This window comes from Pristis pectinata, chromosome 18 (genome assembly GCF_009764475.1).
Source record: "Pristis pectinata isolate sPriPec2 chromosome 18, sPriPec2.1.pri, whole genome shotgun sequence".
In the NCBI taxonomy this organism is placed as follows: domain Eukaryota; kingdom Metazoa; phylum Chordata; class Chondrichthyes; order Rhinopristiformes; family Pristidae; genus Pristis; species Pristis pectinata.
The window spans coordinates 4,527,189-4,546,873 of record NC_067422.1 but is presented as its reverse complement, the minus strand read 5'-3'; the positions used below and the strand labels follow the sequence as shown (position 1 = coordinate 4,546,873).

The 19,685-nt window shown below is 43.6% G+C and overlaps 1 long non-coding RNA gene across 1 annotated transcript; it reads left to right on the top strand.

Annotated features, from left to right (window-relative positions):
- Window positions 1-6,949: 6,949 nt before the first annotated feature.
- LOC127579966 (uncharacterized) lies at window positions 6,950-19,468 on the top strand. Its single transcript, XR_007957748.1, has 4 exons — window positions 6,950-7,857; window positions 12,640-12,710; window positions 14,635-14,757; window positions 19,031-19,468. It is a non-coding gene; the product is annotated as an uncharacterized LOC127579966 (long non-coding RNA).
- Window positions 19,469-19,685: the final 217 nt, after the last annotated feature.

Sequence of the window (19,685 nt, the reverse complement as noted above, 5' to 3'; positions counted from 1 at the left end):
TACCTCCCATCCAAGCCCTTTAACACAGAACCTCTCCCATGGTGTCCCACAGCAGCAGAAATCATGGAAGGTTTGTGGCAAAGAAGCAGTTCACCTAAAAGGAGCTTTGGTTCAGCCGGATTTTTATTGTTTTTCAGAAGAATATCGACAGGACACACTGAAAGCAGGGAGCAAGACTGGAGAGATTGGCCTTACAGCATGCAGTCAAACTGGATTATCAGCGTCAGGAGGCTGGGAGCACTGCCTATCAAGGGCTAATCGTACTTGGCTTTGGGCCATTTTACTGAGTTTAACAGGATTCCCCTTGGAGCATGGAAATTATTTCTAATAAGAGGCTTTAGTAATTACAGTGTGTGTAGCATCAGCGCTCCCTGCCATTGATAAACTCAGGTTTAATGCAGAATGTTTGAATAACGTGGCAATTACAGCTCATTGCTTGAGGATTCTGCAGTTCAGATTCAGGGCAGAGTTAAAGACTGTAATTGAACTGCTGCTGGAAGGAGAACAAAGGGAAGATGTGAGTACAGAGGTGAGACGATTTACAGAGAAAATTCCCTTCAGAGATTGATCAGGCCAGGTACAGGGTGGACTTGATGGGTGAATGGCCTTTTCCCATTTTATGCTTTCTTGCAAACTATTGAAACTGAAATTACTGGGTCAATAATCCAGGTTGGTTCTTCTGAATTAAATATTGGTGTGGCCATTCCAGCAAACCAAACGTTACAAGTGTTTGCTTACGTCCATAAGTGAGATGCATGTGGTGACCTCAATGAAACTGGGATCTTAACACGTTATGTGTGTAATGTGAATACCTGTGCACAGAGACAGATCATTAGTGCTTATCTTGGCTGGTGTCCTGACCGCAAACTTCCAACCAGATTGCTGTGTTTCCACACCAACTCAACAGCTAAACTATCATATTCCAAAGTTCAATACCCAGGGGCTTGGCAGAGTGTTTCCAGTATTTTCTGTACTTATTAACAAACAATTAGGATGGGTGACAAAGTTATGACGGGGGTACATTTTATGATGTATTTTAAAGAGGAGGGATAGAGAGAGGAACTCCAGAGTTGGGGCTCTAGAGGCTGCAGAAGTGCTCCAAAGGATGGGACGAAGTGAGCGGAGGTCAGTCAGAAGAACAGAGTGCTCTTGGAGAGTCATGGAACTGGAGAAGTGGGAACACTGCTTGTTTGATTCATTCCTTCATCCTGACTGCTATTCTGGCCACAGATTCTAATAGCAGACTGATAACCGTTCTTTAATAAAGGAAAGGGCTTTCTACTTTGCAATGCATGTGATTAAAGGAGTGTGGGAATCACACAGCCATCGGCAATCACGTAGTGTCATAGAATAAACAATCGAACTGCTGGAGATACTCAACAGGTCAAGCAGCATCTATGGAGAGAGAATCAGAGCCTAGCATTTTGGTTTTGATGAAGATCCATTGACCTGAAATGGTAACTCTGTTTCTCTCACTGGACCTGTGAGTATTTCCAGCACTTTTAGTATTTATTTTGTATTTTCTGCAGCTTTTTGATTTTCACTTACTGTCAAGGCATCAGCTTCATTGTCTTCTCTTCTCTTCTCTTAAGTGGTCCCTTGGGATTGGGGTTGACTTGCCTCCATTCCAGTTCTGTGGGCTCTGAGGTGACTGGTGAGGCCAATGTGGAACTGCAGACGTTGCCACAGGTGGGGCAGGAGATGCCTGATGGAGTGGGTGGGTGGTTACTTAGTGGTGTGGTGCTGGAAGTTCTCAGAATCACCCACTCTGAGGAGTCATGGGCCAGGGATTCCCAGAAGTCAATGGGGATGTTGAAGCTTTTCAAGGAGGCTCTGAGAAGATCCTTGAATTTTTCCTTATGTCCTTCTGGTGATCTCTTCTTGTTTCAGAAGACATAGGAGCCTAATTAGGCCATTCAGCCCATCGAGTCTGCTTCACCATTCAATCATGGCTGATTTTTTTCTCCCACCTACTCCCTGTAACCCTTAACTCCTTTACCAATCAAGAACCTATCAATCTCTGCCTTAAGTAAACCCAATGACTTGGCCTCCACAGCCCTCTGTGGCAACAAATTCCAGAAATTCTCCACCCTCTCATCTCAGTTTTAAAGATACGTCCCTTTATTCTGAAGCTGTATAGGGTCTGGTATCAGGAGTACGAATGACATGCTTTGTGCAATAGTGCCAACTGAATGTACTTAGGGCTTCAGTTCTGGCAAGGACACTGATGTTGAACAGCTTAACCTTTCAGTGAGTTGGAGGATTTTTGTGAAGGAAGCATTGGTGATATCTTTCAAGTGCATTGAGGAGTAGGCAGAAGGTAGTTCAAGTCTCTAAAGTATATAGGAAGGCAGGGATCACTGCTGCCCGGTAGACCATGAGTTTTGTGCCAGATCTGCAATCTGGATCTTCAAACATCCTTTTCTTCAATTAAGCAAGGACTGTGTTTGATGATGATCTCAACATAATTCTCAAATGCAGATATGAGCAAATATCTGGAGCATTCTTGATCTAAATAAATGTCAACAGCCATTTGAAAATTACATTCCTCTGCAGACATGAGAAACAGTATAATCCACAGAGAAGACAGTCGATTCCCTCATCAGCATTGAGGTAATGGGACAGAGATGCTAAAGCAAAATACTGCAGATGCTGGAAATCAGAAATGAAACAGAAAATGCTGGTAACACTCGGCAAGTTGCACAGCACCTAAGGAGAGAGAAACAGAACTAATGTTTCAGGTCGATGACGTTTCATCAGAAGTGGTCAGTATTGGTTCAGGTTCCCAGCCATTGGACAATCGTTCAGTTAAAGGCTCTGTACATGGAATCATACAAACTCTCCGAATGTCCAGTTTCCTACAATCTTGGAGAAGATAATTCTGATCTCTCCTTTCCACACTCTGCTTCCCACTCCAGGTGAAAGTCCACATTCTAGTGTGGCTTTTGAACTGGATTATTTCACTGTTCTTCTGACCAGCTCCCACATTCACTTTATGGTAACGTGGGATCATTCAAACCTCTGCTCCCTCTACACTGCGCACTCATCGTTCACTAGCTTTCACCAGCTCATGGTCCAATCAGGGTGCTGGTTTTAAATCCTGATTCTTGAGATTAAAGTCCCTCCACGTTGTCACCCACCCTCGCCAATCTCCCTAACCTCCTCCAGCCAACAAACCTTCCCTGATATCTGCCCTCCTCCTCTTCTGGCCTCTTAATCATCCCTGATTTTAATCACTCCCTCATTAGCAGCTGTGCCTTCAGTTGCAAGACTCAGAATTCCCTCCCTAATGTTCTGGAACTTTCCACTTCTCTCCCCATTTAATGTTTTCGTTAAAACCTCACGGCTTCACCAAGATTATAGTCACTTATCCTAACAGTTCCTGTGTGGGATCATGCTTCTGTGAAGCATTTTGGGTGGGGGTGAAAGGGGGGGCAGGAGATGGAATGAAGGATTGCTATTTTAAAAGGGTTACAGTAATGCAAGTTGTTGTTGTCCCTGTCTTGCTTCCCTCACCCTTGAGGCATGGTTAAAATTAATAATTTTCACTAGATTAAAGATGCTTTTGAAATGCAGGATAATGTTTATCGAAGGAATGCAGCAGAAAATGAGGTAGGGTTGTAGAGAAAGGGCCAATAGGTAGATTTAGAGTCTTGCTCCAGAACAAGTCTCTAAATCCAGCTATTGATCCTTTCTTTGTAATTTTACAAATTTTCTTCCACCATATAGTTGTCCAGTTCCCTCCTAAAGGCCACATTTTGTACCTTCGTCCATCACAATAAATGGCAGGACCCTTTTCTGATGTACAGCATTGATATACAGAGAGATCTTGGGGTGCAAGTCCAAACCTCCCTGAAAAAGGCAACACAAGTAGACAGAATGGTAAAGAAGGCGGGTAGCATACTTCTGTCATTGCTTGGGGCACTGAATGTGAAAGTTGAAAAGTCATGTTGCAGCCGTGTAAAACTTTGGTTAGACCACACTTGGAGCACTGTGTGCAGTTCTGGTCGCCGCATTACAAGAAGGATGTGGAGGCTTTGGAGAGGGTGCAGAGGAGAGCATGTTGCCTGGATGAGAGACATTGGTCATAACAGTGTATGGCCTTGGGAGAGTCTCAAACCAACTACTTCCTAACCCTGAGGCCAGAGAAAGGAACCCAAGTGATGCTTTATCTAAAGCCAGCATTACGACTTGATTCAGCCTCATGACTTGACTATGTGTGCACGCTCTCTAAATTTTGTTGTTGATTCACAGGATGTAAGCATCACCGACAAGGCTAGTAATCTCTGCCTATATTTAGCTGTCCTTGAGATGGTGGTGAATCACTTCTTTGAATTGTCACACTCTATGTGGTGGACTTTTGTGTTGGTTTCACCTCTAGTCTTTCTATTACCTTAAATCAATGCGACCCAGTTACCAGCCTCTCTGTGAAGGGAAATTGATTCTTCCTGTTCACACACCCCAGCTTCTTGTAATATCATTATTTCTTGATTACATTTCTAACCAATACCAATACCAATCTTGTTATCAAAAAAAACCCGAGAGTAACCATTCATAGCTAAAATTCTCCAGTCAAAGTAACATCCTTATCACTCTGCTCACCATAGTATGGTGACCAGAACTATTGGTTTTATTATTGTCATACAGCACAGAAACAGGCTCTTTAGCGCATTGAGACCATCAAGCACCTACTTACACTAATCCTACTTTATTCTCCCCACAGAGTGGTGAGTACCTGGAATGCACTGCCTGAGAGCGTGGTTGACGCTGGGTCACTGACAGCATTTCAGGAGTGCCTAGATGAGCACTTGAATTGCTTAGCCATAGAGGGCTATGGACCAAGTGCTTTGAGATGGGATGAATACAGATGGGTGCCCACTGGTCTGAGTGGACAGGTTGGGCTGATCGGCCTGTTTTCCTGCTGTACAATTATATGACTCTATTCCCATCAACTCTCCCCAGACTCTACTACTCTCCCAAGCACTAGGGGCAATTTACATCAGCCAATTAACCGACCAACCTGCTTGTCTTTGGGATGTGGGAGGAAACTGGAGCAGCTGGAGGACAATTCACATGGTCTCAGCGAGAATGTGCAAACATCACACAAACAGCACCGAGGTTAGGATTGAACCTGGATCACTGGTTCAATCTACTACCTGTACCTCTGTGCTGCCACGTAATGGCTTATGCAATTCCAGCGAGTGTGCCTTCTCTTGTATTCCACACCTTGGTTAATAAAAAAAAGATTGCTGTAGGCCTTCTTAAATGTATTATCTTCAGCGGTCTGTGGATGATTGTTCTTAGTACCTCTATTCTACCATTTATTAGGTACTCCCTTGTCTTATTTACCTTCCTGATATGTATCACTTTTCATTATCCAGATTTTCACTATCTGGATGCATCACAACTTTGTATGGCTGTGACCGCAAGAAACTGCAGAGAGTTGCGGACACAGCTCAGCACATCACGGAAACCAGCCTCCCCTCCATGGACTCCAAGACGCTGCCTCGGTAAAGCAGTCAGCATAATCAAAGACCCACCCACCCTGGATATTCTCTCTTCTCCCCTCTCCCATCAGGTAGAAGATACAAAAGCCTGAAAGCATGTACCACTGGGCTCAAGGACAGCTTCTGCCCCGCTGTTATAAGACTATTGAATGGTCCCCTAGAATGATAAAATGGACTCTTGACCTCACAATCTACCTTGTTATGGCCTTGCACCTTACTGCACTGCACTTTCTCTGTAACTGTAACACTTTATTCTGCATTCTGTTATTGTTTTCCCTTGTCCTACCTCAGTGCACTGTTGTAATGAAATGAACTGTATGGATGGCATGCAAAAGTTTTCCACTGTACCTCGGTACATGTGACAAAAATAAACCAATTTACTTCACACTGTTCTGGATTGGATCCCTCGTTTTCTGCCCACCAAACTAACCCATTGTATTCTTCCTTTCAATCAACCCTGCGGTGCTAATTTTTGCATCATCTGCAAACTTCTTAATCCTGGACCCTGCATTTAAGTCAGTGCTTGAATGTTTCTTTCCAGCCTGCCCTGAAGTCGCAAGCTTGGGTCATGTGATTGAAGTCTTTCTCCTTACTCAAATAATTCCCAGGGAAGAAGCTAATCTCACACAATACAACAGATCTTTTCACAGACTCTTCTTGGGAGGGTCAAACCCTTCCTCACTCTGAGCCACAGAACACCTTCCCACCTGTGCTCTGGGAGTCGATTCACCTGGAACAACTCAAGCTTAATGTGCATTCCAAATCATATCCACGGTGACCTTAATGGATCCAGTGTGATAGTGCTGTTTTATTTCAAGTTTTAGAATTAGACAGCTGCTGGGAAAACTGAGCAGGTCAGGCAGCATCTGTGACAGAGAAACAACGTTAATGTTTCAAGTCAATGACCCTTCATCAGAACTGAAATGTTAACTCTGTTTCTCTGTCACAGATGCTGCCAGACCTGCTCAGTTTTTCCAGCAGCTGTCTAATTCTAAAACCTGAAATAAAACAGCAATATCATGCTGGATCCATTAAGGTCACTGCGGATATGCCCTGTAAGTATTAAAAATATTGTTTGTTGAAAATTAAATGTGTAAAGATATCTTATCTTCTGTTATCTTGTCTTATGTGTGCCCTGACTTGTAATTCTGATGGTACTGTGTTTCTGAAATGATAGAACATTTGTTGACGTTATATTTTAGAAGCCTTCTGGTTGAGGATTGTGGGGAGATATCACATAAGGTTTCATACATGCCAGCCAGGTGGTCCTCGAAACAAGTGACAGTAATTTATTTTGAAAGAAATTAAGACTTGCATTTATGAGGAGCCTTTCGTGACCCTGTTCAGTTCATCTGAAATCATCCTACAGCTAATTTAGTAGATTTGAACTGGCGTCACTGTTGGAGTGTTGGAAACACAGCAACCAATTTGCACAACACAGGCAGCAGAGTGATAATGACCAGAGAGTCTGTTTCTCTTACGTTGTTTGAAGAAAAAATGTTGGCCAGAGTGCCTCTCCTGCTCTTCCTCAAAATATTATCATGTTATCTTTCAGCTTGAGAGAACAAACCAGACTTCACTCTAACATCTCATCCAACAGTGCAAAGAGTGCCAGTCAAAATCTTTGAGCTTGTCTTTGGGGTGGGTTTGAAATCAACAACTTTCTGACCACAGAGACAATAATGAAACCCTCAGACCCACGGTTGATGTAAAACTGATCTGCTTTGATGCATGTCATTCTTAAAATTAAACACAGTCTCTCGCACACACCTCCATGGGTCCTGCTCTCAGCCCTGCACAGAATCTCTGATTATCTTAATATATTATGTAACTGCTGACAACACACTCCACCTTCAAGTTTCATATCCCAAACCCTTTGTTGTAACACAGAGCAGCTGACCAGCGAACACCTAAAAGGAGCACCACCCCTAACTTGCTGAGTTTCCAAACAAAGGCTTTGCACAATTTGACTGCTGCCAGATCTGGGACCCGTGATTCATGCACGAGCCTGGAGAAAGAAGGCTCGGTCTGGTGCAGAGATAATTATTAACAAGATGGCAAGCAGAAAATTATGAAATTCTCTGTTTACAATTGTGGTTGAGTTTCCAGGACTTATAAAGGCTATAAAATCATTTCCATTGAATTATGCTGTCAAAACACGCAAATTCTCTGCATTTTCACAAAAGACAACATTGATTGGTTCGTTAGCATTTTGGAACAAACTCAAGATTATTAATAAACTGACTGAAAATGTCAGTAGCTGGTGATTTATATATGGTTAAAATTAAATGGGTTTCATGTGAGTGACCCAAGGAAGTGAGTAGGATTGTCAATCTGACGCTATCCTGATGTAAGTTTAATACCTGTATCTGTAACCGTAACATGATATTCTGCATTCTGTTATTGCTTTTCCTTTTGTACTTCCTCAATGTACTTATGTTTTGAAGTGATCTGTATGGATAGCAGGAAAAACAAAGTTTTTCACTGTACCTCAGTATATGTGACAATAATAAACCAATTACCCAACTTCCTGCTCTGCAGACACACTCACAGCTAATGCACCACTCTTTGTTGACACACACACACACACACTTACACCTAACACTGCACTCAGTGTAGTATACACACAATAATGACTAAAACCCCAATCCCTGCTCGACACACACATTCACGGCTAATGCTGTGTTCACATAAACTCACAGTTAATACCTACTCCCTATTGTGCTGCATGCACTCACAGTTTATACCCCACCCCCTACTGCACTTGTGGTGAACATTCAGCTTTGTGTTGTGCACTCACACAATCATGGATAATACTGCAGTCCTCGCTGTACGCACATTGATTTATGGCTAAATCTGCACTCTTGCTTTCGGCTTATTGTTGACACTGGGTGGTGGGCTGAAGAGTTGAGGAGTTGTGGGGAGCATTCCCGAGGAGGTGTCTGAACTTGTGATTTTTGTTCCAATAAGTTCTGATGTCAACAGGTTAAAGGGGTATGTGTGAGTTTTTAAAAAAATCTGAAAACTTAAACAGTGATGCTTGTGATGAGAGGTTTGAGAAGTTACACTCAGGGGCCAGGGGAATTGGGGCCATTCCAATCACCTCCAAACCAGAAGTTTAAAAGTGAGTTTGCAGAATAAAAGCAGGGATTAATGAAATTGAGCATTAATCTGGTGCTTCATTCTGGGACCGAGAGCCTGCTGTTCCTCAACGAGTTCTCCAACTATCGTCTGATTTATTGCTGCTGATGGATTGTTGAGAGTTTTGGCTTGGAACTGGCAGGCATTTCAACTAGCTGCAACCAAACCTGTAGGGTGGCCAATCGTCAAACACGTAGAGACTAAGTTGTCTGACAAACACAACTGAGGGGTACCAAGGATGTTTTTGAAGAACCTCGGGATCTTATTGGTTGAAGTTAAAAGAACCAAATGTTGTTTCAACTCCTCTGCCTTCTCCACATAATCGGATAGTCTGTAACTGACAACACAAAAGAATCTGACCCCTGTTTCATTTTGGCTGAGAAAAGGGGAGTCTGCATTTACTGCTTTATCCCACAGTCCGATCCGTCAGCCAGAATATTACTCAACAGAACCAATGGATAAGCACACCACAGACATTTGTTGTGCTAAGGCAGTCCAAACAGGCTGGTCACATCTCGGTGTATGAAATAGCACCAACCCTCGCAGAACTATACCTGCACACTCCCACCAGACTCAGAGGCACACATCACATTCACATTACACTCAAGTCCTCTTCTTCTTACACAGTCCCTCAGGATCAAAGATGACTTGCTGCCACTCTGGTTCTGTGGGATCTCAGGTGACTGATGAGGCCAATGTGGAAACCATAGTCTCTTTCGCAGATGGGGCAGGAGGTTCCCAATGGGGCGGGCAGCTGAGTAGTGAGTGGTGCACTCGTCCTGCCATTTACACTGTGTGCTCCTGATGCATGGACACGGGGTTCTCAGCAGCATCCTGAATGCTCCTTCTCCATTTTGAGTGTTCATGGGCCAGGGATTCCCAAGAGTCAGTGAAGCTGTTGCATGTTTTCATGGAGGCTTTGAGCACAACCTTGAATCATTTCCTGTGTCCACCTGGTAAGCTCTCGCCATGACTGAGCTCAGAAGAAAGTGTCTGTTTCAGAAGTCTGATGAAAGGCATATGACTGATGTAGCCTGCCCAATGGAGCCAACTGAGTATAACCATCAAAGTCTGTGCTGGCCCATTGAAAGTCGTGGTGAATTTCATCATCTGAAGTCTGCTTTCGCTGACAGTTGGCTCCTGAGGTACAGGAAGAGGTCTATATTTATTGACCTAAGTCTCACCATGAACCTTTTAGTCAGAGGGCAATGTGGCTTACCGGGAGAAGCCAAGGAGTGGTAGTAGATGGTTGTCTCTCTGATTGGAGGCCTGTGACTAGTGGTGTGCCGCAGGGATCGGTGCTGGGTCCGTTGTTGTTTATCATCTACATTTATGATTTAGATGATAATGCGGTAAACTAGATCAGCAAATTTGCGAATGACACCAAGATTGGGGGCGTAGTGGACAGCGAGGAAGGCTATCAAAGCTTGTAGCATGACCTTGACCAGCTTGGAAAATGGGTTGAAAAATGGCAGATGGAATTTAATGCAGACAAGTGTGTGCTGCTGCACTTTGGGAGGACAAACCAGGGTAAGACTTACACGGTGAATGGTAGGGCTCTGAGGTGTGCGGTAGAACAGAGGGACCTGGGAATACAGATCCATAATTCCTTGAAAGTGGTTTCACAGGTAGATAGGGTCGTAAAGAGAGCTTTTGGCACTTTGGCCTTCATAAATCAGGGCATTGAGTACAGGAGTTGGGATGTAGAAGACTTTGGTGAGGCCAAATTTGGAGTATTGTGTGCAGCTCTGGTGACCTACCTACAGGAAAGATATCAATAAGCTTGAAAGGGTGAAGAGAAAATTTTCAAGGATGTTCCTGGGACTTTTGGGCATGAGTTATAGGGAAAGGTTGAATAGGTTAGGACTTTTTCCCTGGAGCACAGGAGAATAAGGGGAGATCTTGTAGAGGTATATAAAATTATGAGGGGTATAGATAGGGTGAATGCATGCAGGCTTTTTCCTCTCAGGTTGGGTGAGACTAGAACTAGAGGACAGAGGTTTAGGGGGAAAGATGAAATATATAAGGGGAACCTGAGGGGGAACTTCTTCACTCAGAGGGTGGTACGAGTGTGGAACCAGCTGCCAGAGGAACTGGTAGATGCGGTTTCAACTGTAACATTAAAGAGAGGTTTGGATAGGCACATGGATGGGAGGGCTTTGGAGGGATATGGTCCGGATGCAGGTAACTGAGGCAGTAGGCAGATCAGATCAGCATGGACTAGATGGGCCAAAGGGCCTGTTTCGGTGCTGTAGTGCTCTATGACTCTATTATTCTATGAATCTAATGTTTACAGTGAGGAATGGTTGGTAGAGGATGTTTGCCTTGCAGATGTTAAGTGTTAGGCTCCTCCTCTGATACACTTCAGTGAATGAGTGAACAATGACTTGGAACTCAGCACCTGAGCACATGCAAATACAAGCCTTGCCTGCATACTGCAGCAAGGGTACTGAGGATTCACCCAGCTTTGTGCATATGTGCATCGCACCATACTGCTCTCAAGGCCTGCTGTTTACACTGGGCTTCTGTGTAAGGTTCAAGGTTCTTCCAGCATCTTGTGTGTTGCTGAAGAGAGATGACAAGTTTTAAGCTGTAGAGTGGGTAGAAGCGAGATGGATAGGTCAAAGGAAATATCGCTGATAGGGTGAGACCAGGGTTCTTATATTGATCCAAAGAGGCCAAACGTAGGCTTGAGGAAGAATACTTCATTTTCTGTTTGGGTACGTTCCAATCCAGATGAAGGGTCTTGACCCAAAGCATTGACCGTCCATTTCCCTCCATAGAAGCAGGCTTAAGCAGCTGACCATCCTAACCTCTCTTTGTTTCAACCTGAAACACTGTTTCCAGCATTTTAGCGTCATAGAGTCATAGAGTCACACACCATGGAAACCGGCCCTTCTGCCCAACTGGTCCATGCTGACCAAAATTCTCATTAAGCGAGTCCCATTTGCCCCCATTTGACCCAGATATCTCTAAACCTTTCCTAACCGTGTACCTGTCCGAATACCTTTTCAATGTTGTTAATATACCAGCCTCAATCACTTCCTCTGCAGCTCATTGCATATACTGACCACTCTCTGGGTGAAAAAGTTGCCCCTCAGGTTCCTATTAAATCTCTCCCCTCTCAACTTAAACCTATGCCCTCTAGTTCTTGATTCCCCAACCCTGGGGAAAAGACTGTGCACATTCAGCCTATCTATGCCCCTCATGATTTTATACACCTCTATAAACTCATCCTTCATTCTCCTACGCTCTAATGAATAAAGTCCTAACCTTCTCAACCTCTCTCCATAGCTCACCCCGTTGAGTCCCGGCAACATCCTTGTTAATCTCCTCTGCACTCTTTCCAGTTTAATGCCATCTTTCCTATAGCAGGGTGACCAAAATTGAACACAATATTCCAAATGTGGCCTCACCAACATCTTGTACAACTGCAACATAACATCCCAACTCAGTTACTCAATGTCCTGTTTTTCAGTTTTTATTTAGAGGAGCAGGGTGGTTGATTAACTGGACAAATGCTCCCAGCATGTGGTAATGATTTCGAGGTATGAGCTCTAATCCCACTGTGGCAGCTGGTAAATTTAAATTGAGTTAAATAAACCTGGATTAAAATGTCAGTATCAGCCCTGGTTATAATTGTCTCTGAAACGGACTAACAAACCACTCAATTATACCCAACCAGTTCAAGCCTCACCATCATGTTCTCAGGAGCAATTAAGTATAAGCAACAATTGCTGATTGTGCCAACAATACCCACTTTATTCATTTAATGAATAACTAGAACCCATACTCTCTGTGTTGCCTCTGTTATTTCTAATTAAGGAAGCAACGTACAGGTATTATGGGTAGGGCCACTCATTTCTGTTCACACAGAGTTCTTTGGTTTTATATTCTAATACTGATTCAGTGTTATCAAGATCCCAAGCGTAACATTGTTTTGGTGGGTGATCAGTTACACAATTAATCAATCTCTTTATGAATTTCACAGGGTGAAAATGGCTAACACGAGGGGGCATAATTTTAAGGTGACTGGAGGAAGGTGTAAGGGGGATGTCAGAGGTAAGTTTTTTTACACAGAGAGTGGTGAGTGCGTGAAATGCACTGCTGGCAGAGGTTGTGGGGGCAGATACATTAGGAACATTCAAGAGACTCTTAGATAGCCCCATGAATGATAGAGAAATGGAGGGCTATGTGGGAGGGAAGGGTTAGATAGATATTAGAGCAGGATAAAATGTTGGCACAACATCGTGGGCCGAAGGGCCTGTACTGTGCTGTAATGTTCTACATTCTATGTTCTGTGAATTCCTGTCATACTGAAGTCAGATGTTACTTACTTATTGTAAGGTTCACACAAACACCCAGTTAATCTGGTTACTGTGGCTACCTTCCCAAGGTTAAGTGCTGCATCCATGACAGTAAACAGATCATAAACAAAAGGAACAACAGAGCAAAGAAACCAGGAACGCAGGATGGATATGAACAGTGAACAGGATATTATAACAGAGCTGTTAAATTACTGCACTAGGATCTAAAAGCCTGGGCTATTTGAACATTTCACTATGATAAATGCAAAGTACTTCAATAAATCTGAGAAAGCTAGTGGAATATTGTGAAAACCTATCTGGTTTAGGACAGTCCATGGCAATGCTGTTGGCTCCGAACACTACTATGTTATTAGTGATGGGCAATAAAGGGTGGGTTAAACAGTGACAGCCTCATCCCTTAAATGTACAGTGAAGAGAGTTTCCAGCACAGATACAAATGCTGAGAAAATGGATTTCACTTATCTTTGCGCTAAATCCTCACTGCATACACCTTTAGCACTAAATGGGGTTCCCTTCAAAAAAATCATTAAATTGGTGGAAAACAAGTTTGAAACAGCAGTAGGGGAGATTATGTACAGAGAGAAGCTTTAAGTGTAGTGAGTGATAGGAATGTACACAGGGACAACACTTTGCTGAACAGCCCCATGGCTACCAAACAACGGCAACGCACACGATGGCTGCCATGAAGGAGGGAGGGTACAGGAGAAGGAGGGGGAGAGAGAGAAAGAGAGGGAGAGGGAGATGGAGATGGAAAGGGAGAGGGAGAGCACTCTATAATTTTCTGAGAGCACAGTGAATTCTTGGAGGAGATGGAGGAGCAGGAGGGAAAAGAGGAGGGACCAGAGGAGGAAGGATTGATGATGACAATGAACGGCTCCATGCATCATTGCACCTGACACCCCACAGCACCACTTCAGAGATTAACACAATGAGGTTTCAGCAAAATAGGTTAGAAAGACTTGATCACAGGGAAGTACCCCTGGTACCAGTGGGTTGCAGTCTGGAACGAGGTGTGGTGAATCTGATCAGGGGCTTGCCGGAAGCATTTGCATGGCTCCAGAGGACTCAGATGAGGACTGTGACTGGGATGTTTACCGGACCAGGCCAGTGTGGATAGACAACAAGATGGTCTGTGCATGGTCAGGCTGGTCTGCAGGAGATGACAAGGAGTGTGGCGGAGTCCACCTCTATGCTGTCATATGTAGTTGTGCAGAGCTAGGAGATCACAACCTCAATTGTGGTCTTCTTTGTTACGGTTCATTGACAGCAGCTACTGGTTCAGGAGACAGCTGCCTCAGAGGCACAGGCAGAGGTCACTCAATGTCCTTCTGCTGCTGCGTAGTGTCAGCCTGATCCACCTTGAGGTCTGATCTCTGCCACATGGGAAGGCTCCTGGGTGTTCACCCTTTCACAATGCCACCAATTCATCTCACACAACAACCTCCCTACCAATATGCTCAACTGTGTAACATAGCCAGCCATCCCAGATTACTCCTTCATTTGTCTGGGTTCACTAAACCTGGATTAAAATGCCAGTATCAGTCTGAGTTAAAATTGCCTGTGAAATGGACTAACAATCCGCTTAGTTATACCCAACCAGTTCAAACCTCACCATCAGGTTCTCAAGAGCAATTAAGTACTGTATAAACTTTTCACAGATCAGCAGAACTGACTCAAAGTAAACAGGAGCAGCCTTCCAGCAGTCACACAGAAGACACTACAACATAGTCAACCTCCCCCCCACCCCCACCAACAAGGTTGTCAAAGGGAAAAGGCTCTAGGTATGTAACTTTAGAAAGAAATGTTATGATTTTCCATTTATGTATTATCTTATTTTGCTTTGTTACAAACAATTCTCAAGACACTAACAATGTTGTAATGCATTCTTATTTAAGCTAAATAGTATAGTTCAGAGTGCAGTGATAAGTCACACAGGTGTGGCAGCTGCTGGCATTGCTGCATTACTTGCCGCAGTTGAATAGGCAGAGAATATGAAGCTGCACAGGTTCTGGGTAAGAGCTCAGTCCTGACAGGGTTACAGAATGGACAATCAAGTACAGATTGAGTTGGATGCTTTGACTGTGTTGCAACACAGCAGCAGTTTTTAAGCTCTGAAGATCCTCTGAAGGATGTTATAGCAGGCATGGACTTAACAATGTCAGCTCAATACAGTATAGCTAGAATGCAACAGAATAGTCTGAAAATAGAGTCATGGGAGTTGAAAGTCTTGGAGAAGATCCAGAAAGGCAAAATCAGAGGAGACAACTTAGTGATGTCAAAGGTCATAACAGGAAAGAGGAAAAGTCCAATTATTGACAGTAAATGTGGGCATTGGATGCAAAGCAATGTGAAAGCAGAGGCACAAAGATGGAGAACTTTAAGAATCAACCACAGTAGAAATATCTTGTGAGTGAATTCACTGTATCCATCTTGAGGAACAACCTCTCACCTTCTGACTTGGCATATTGCAGCCTTCAGTCTTAACATTATATTCAACAATTTCAGGTAATCATTCTTTCCAGTTTATATCAGAACTGGGTTGTTCTGACAATAGGTCATCAATGTGAAATGTTAATGGTTTCTCTCTCCATAGATGCTGCCTGATTACCTGCATATTTTTAGCTTTTTTTGTTTCTTTATTTCATATTCCCAGTGTCAGCACAGTTTTGCTTCTCCCAAATGTATATCACAGATCCAGCTTGTTTTGTTTTACCTTTTGTTGCTTTCTCCTCTGTTTTATTTATCCATTTGTACATACATCTCCCCTGGGCAGGTCATCTGTGATCAACAAGCTTTCATTGCCTTCTCTCAGCTGGCATTATCACCATTTGCATCATTCTGTCTCTTTTGATCTCCATTCTATCACAAACATTCTCTTTATTCTTTCCACCCTTCCCCATTCTCTGCAATCTTAAAACACATGTGATTTCTAACTCTTGACAGTACTGTTGAAAGATCATTGACCTGACATGTTAGCTCTATTCCTCTCCCCACCATTGCTGCCTGTCTTGCTGAATATTTCTTGGGAGACTCGTCGGGGTAGAGGCTGCGAGGATGTAACTGGTTATGGCAGAGTCCAGGACCACAGTTCTCAGAACTAGAGGACGCCCATTTAAGACTGAAATGAAGAAGAATCTCTTCTTTCAAAGGGTTGTGACTCTTTGGAATTCCCAGCCCTAGAAAACCGCACAGGCTGAATCCTTGAAGATATTCAAAGCTGAGATAGTTATTTAATCAGTAAGGGAATCGAGGGTTATGGGAAGAGGGCAGGAAACTGGACTTGAGGAACGTTGGATCAGCCATGATCTTATTGCTTGGTGGAGGGGACTCAAGGGGTTGAATGACCTCCTTGTGCTCCTATTTCTCATGGTCTTATAGTTCAGCATTTTCTATTTTTAATCGACTGTACAGTTTATTTCATTTTCCGGGGAAGCAGCATCCATGTAGTGTAATTTTAAGAATATGCTTGTATTACATGGTAAGGCTCTTAATATATTGTTATATTCATACACAAGAGTGTAGATGGAAGTTAATAAAGGATGCTTTATTTATAGATCTAAGTCTGTTTATTTGACTATGAAAGCAGCCACACGAAATAACTTACAGGCACCACAACCAATGCTCTCATGGCAGCAGTTAAAGGGTTAAAAATAATTCCTCCTTATCTTTAGCACATTGACAAGGTGAACTTGATAAAATTGATCATTTCTCTACATTATTTGCTTTGAGTTAAATTACAACATCGTTATGAAAAATCAGGCTGTTACCAGAAGTGATCAACAGTAAATAATTTTCAACCCGTTCCCTCCCACCATCCCCACCAATGATTTTGCACTCCAAACATGTAGAAGGAAAATATGGATAATTACCACAGATTATAATTAAATCTGTCACCTGCCAGTTCATCATCAGATAGTAACTGTACACTTTATTGCCCTTGTCTGTTATACAGCAAAAGGACTGCTTGTCAATTAACAGGCATCCCTTCGTCAAAAGAGAGCATAGAATAAACTGCAGGAAGAACTCAATGGGTCAAGCAGTGTCTGTGGAGCCAAAGGGATGGTCAGCGTTTCAGGTCGTGACCCTGCAGCAGGACTGAGAGTGGTGAGAAAAGATAGGGAGGGGTGAGACAGGCTGGTACATGATAGGTGGAATCAGATAAGGTGGGGGATGGGAGGGGGAGAATATTTGAGACAGAGGCTGGTGGGTGATAGGTGGAAACAGACAAGGAAAAAAAAACTTTGACTTTCTATAAATCAAAGGTATAGCATAGGCACACACATGGGCCCCAGCTGTGTCTGTCTTTTTGTTGGCTATGTGGAAGTGAATTTGTGGGTAGAGTCCTTGTTCCAAACCTATTCTGGAACCCCTCCCCAACTCTTTCTCTGCTACATTGCCAAGTGCATTGGTGCTGCTTCCTGCACTTTTGAGGAACTCACCTTTGCCACCAACATCTACTCTGCCCACAAATTCACTTGGACCATTTCTGACACTTTGCTTGCTTTCTGGATCTCTGTCTCCACCTCAGGAGACAAACTATTCACCACTATCTGCTATAAACACACAGACTCTCACAGCTGCCTCAACTACACCCCCTTCCACCCCTACTCCTATAAGGATGCCATCGCCTTTTCTCAGTTCCTCCATCTCACCTGCGTCTATTCTCAAGGTGAGGCTTTCTTTCCACTTTAGGACTTCTGAAATGTCCTCCTTTTTCAGGAAACATGCTTTCCCCTCGACTGTGGTTGATGAAGTCCTCACTCACACTTCCTCCATTTCCTGGACATCTGCTCTCACCCCTCCCCCCCCTAGACAGAACGGAGAATTCCCTTGACCCTCACCTTTCACCCCACTAGCCTCCACACCCAACATATCATTCTTCGACATTTCCGCCAGCTGCAACGTGATCCCACCAGCAGTCACACCTTCCCCTCCTTAATTCTTCCTGATTTCCACAGAGACCACTCTCTCCATGACTCCCCAGTCTGCTCAACCCTCCCCACCCATCCCTCCCCATCCTCTGGCACTTTCCCATGCAACTGTAGGAGATGCAACACTCGTCCCTTCACCTCGTCCCTCACCACCATCCCGGGACCGAAACACCACTCCCAGGTGAGGCAGAGATTCACATGCACTTCCTCCAGCCTTGTTTATTGGATTTGGTACTCATGATGTGGCCTTCATTTTGTGAAAAGTCTGTGCTCTGTTCACAATGGCCATCCTGAGCTTCTGGTTGCATATCATTTAAACTTCCCTTTCCATTCGCATAATTGTAAAAGATACTCAAGATTAAGTCAGGGCTTCCAACCTCTATAGCCAGTTTCAGAGATGGAGTTGGGCATCAGGTTGCCAGAGAGGGGAGTCTCCTTTGCTGCTGGATTCCAGTCACACCATGAAGAACAGAAGTGGTTCTCAGGTCTTGGTTATCACTTGCAAGGTTGGCAGTTATTGTCCATCCCTGACCCTGGTGAGGTTGTGGTGACGATCCTGTTGTCTGAACTGCTGCCATCATTGGAGGTGTTCCCACAATGGGGTTGCAGGCTAAGATCCATGTGTATCTCAGCCAATGCACATATGCTGTGCATATTTTATATTGTGAATATTGTGCCCTGTATTTTATGACAGCATAAGAATGAGGCTAATAAGACACAGGCAGAAATCAGAAAATTTAATAGCAACATCTGCAGAGCACAAGTGCACAACTATCAATATCCTGGGTGTTACCACTGACCAGAAACTGTACTGGAGTAGCTATACCCACAATGTGGTTCCAAGAGCAGGTCAGAGGCTGGGAACCCTGCAGCTAGTAACTCACCTCCTAACTCCCCAAAGCCTGTCTGCCATTTCAAGCTATGAAATTGAAGGATTTGCCCACCATTTTCCCACTGAAGACAGGTGCATTCAGGACTGTGTGTTTGTGGCAGTGTGATATAATACTTTCTTCTGAAGTCAGTAAGTAGTGGAGATTTTAGCAATGGATAATAATATATTTGTGTTTTTCTATTATCTCTTAATTCATTTGTATTTCACTACTACCTGGTTTGGACCCTGCAGGCCTCAGTGAATACTCTTCACTCGGATTGAAGAGCATTGCTGCATCTTGACCCATTCACCCATTTTGGCGGATCTCCTGTGGAGGTTGGAGGAAGGATATCTATTCTGAGCAGCCAGGAAAAGTTCTGTGGGGAGTGAGGAGAACAAACTGTGTCAATCCTTGGCATTGACTGCAAACCCTGACTGTGATGACTGAAACATCGAGGCACTTTACTAACCCTGATTTTAACGTAAACTGGCTGGTGGGAAATGGAGGGAAAGATGTTAAAATTTCGAAGTTACATCACATGGTACAGTTTGTGTGTCTTCTGCCCTGCTGAAGGTTCTCACTCTGTAACAACAAGTCGGAGGCCTAAGCAAGTTTGTCAATTTGTCTGATTCACAGAACTCATATGATTAACATTCAACAAAGCCATTCTAAATCTGCCCGTGTGAATAAAGCTGTCTGAACTTCAAATTTATCCCTTTAATGAAGGCATTTCATTTTTAGTATATTGATTTTCTTTCTCCATTCCCTTCTTGTTTAAAAGCCTGAAAGTCATGGTCTGGAATCTGTATCCTACCACCTTCTGACCCTGTTGAGTGGGCCCAGCTTTAGCCCCAGTCCCAAATATAATGGTTTTCATGCTGGGACTTAACAGGATTCACATTTTGC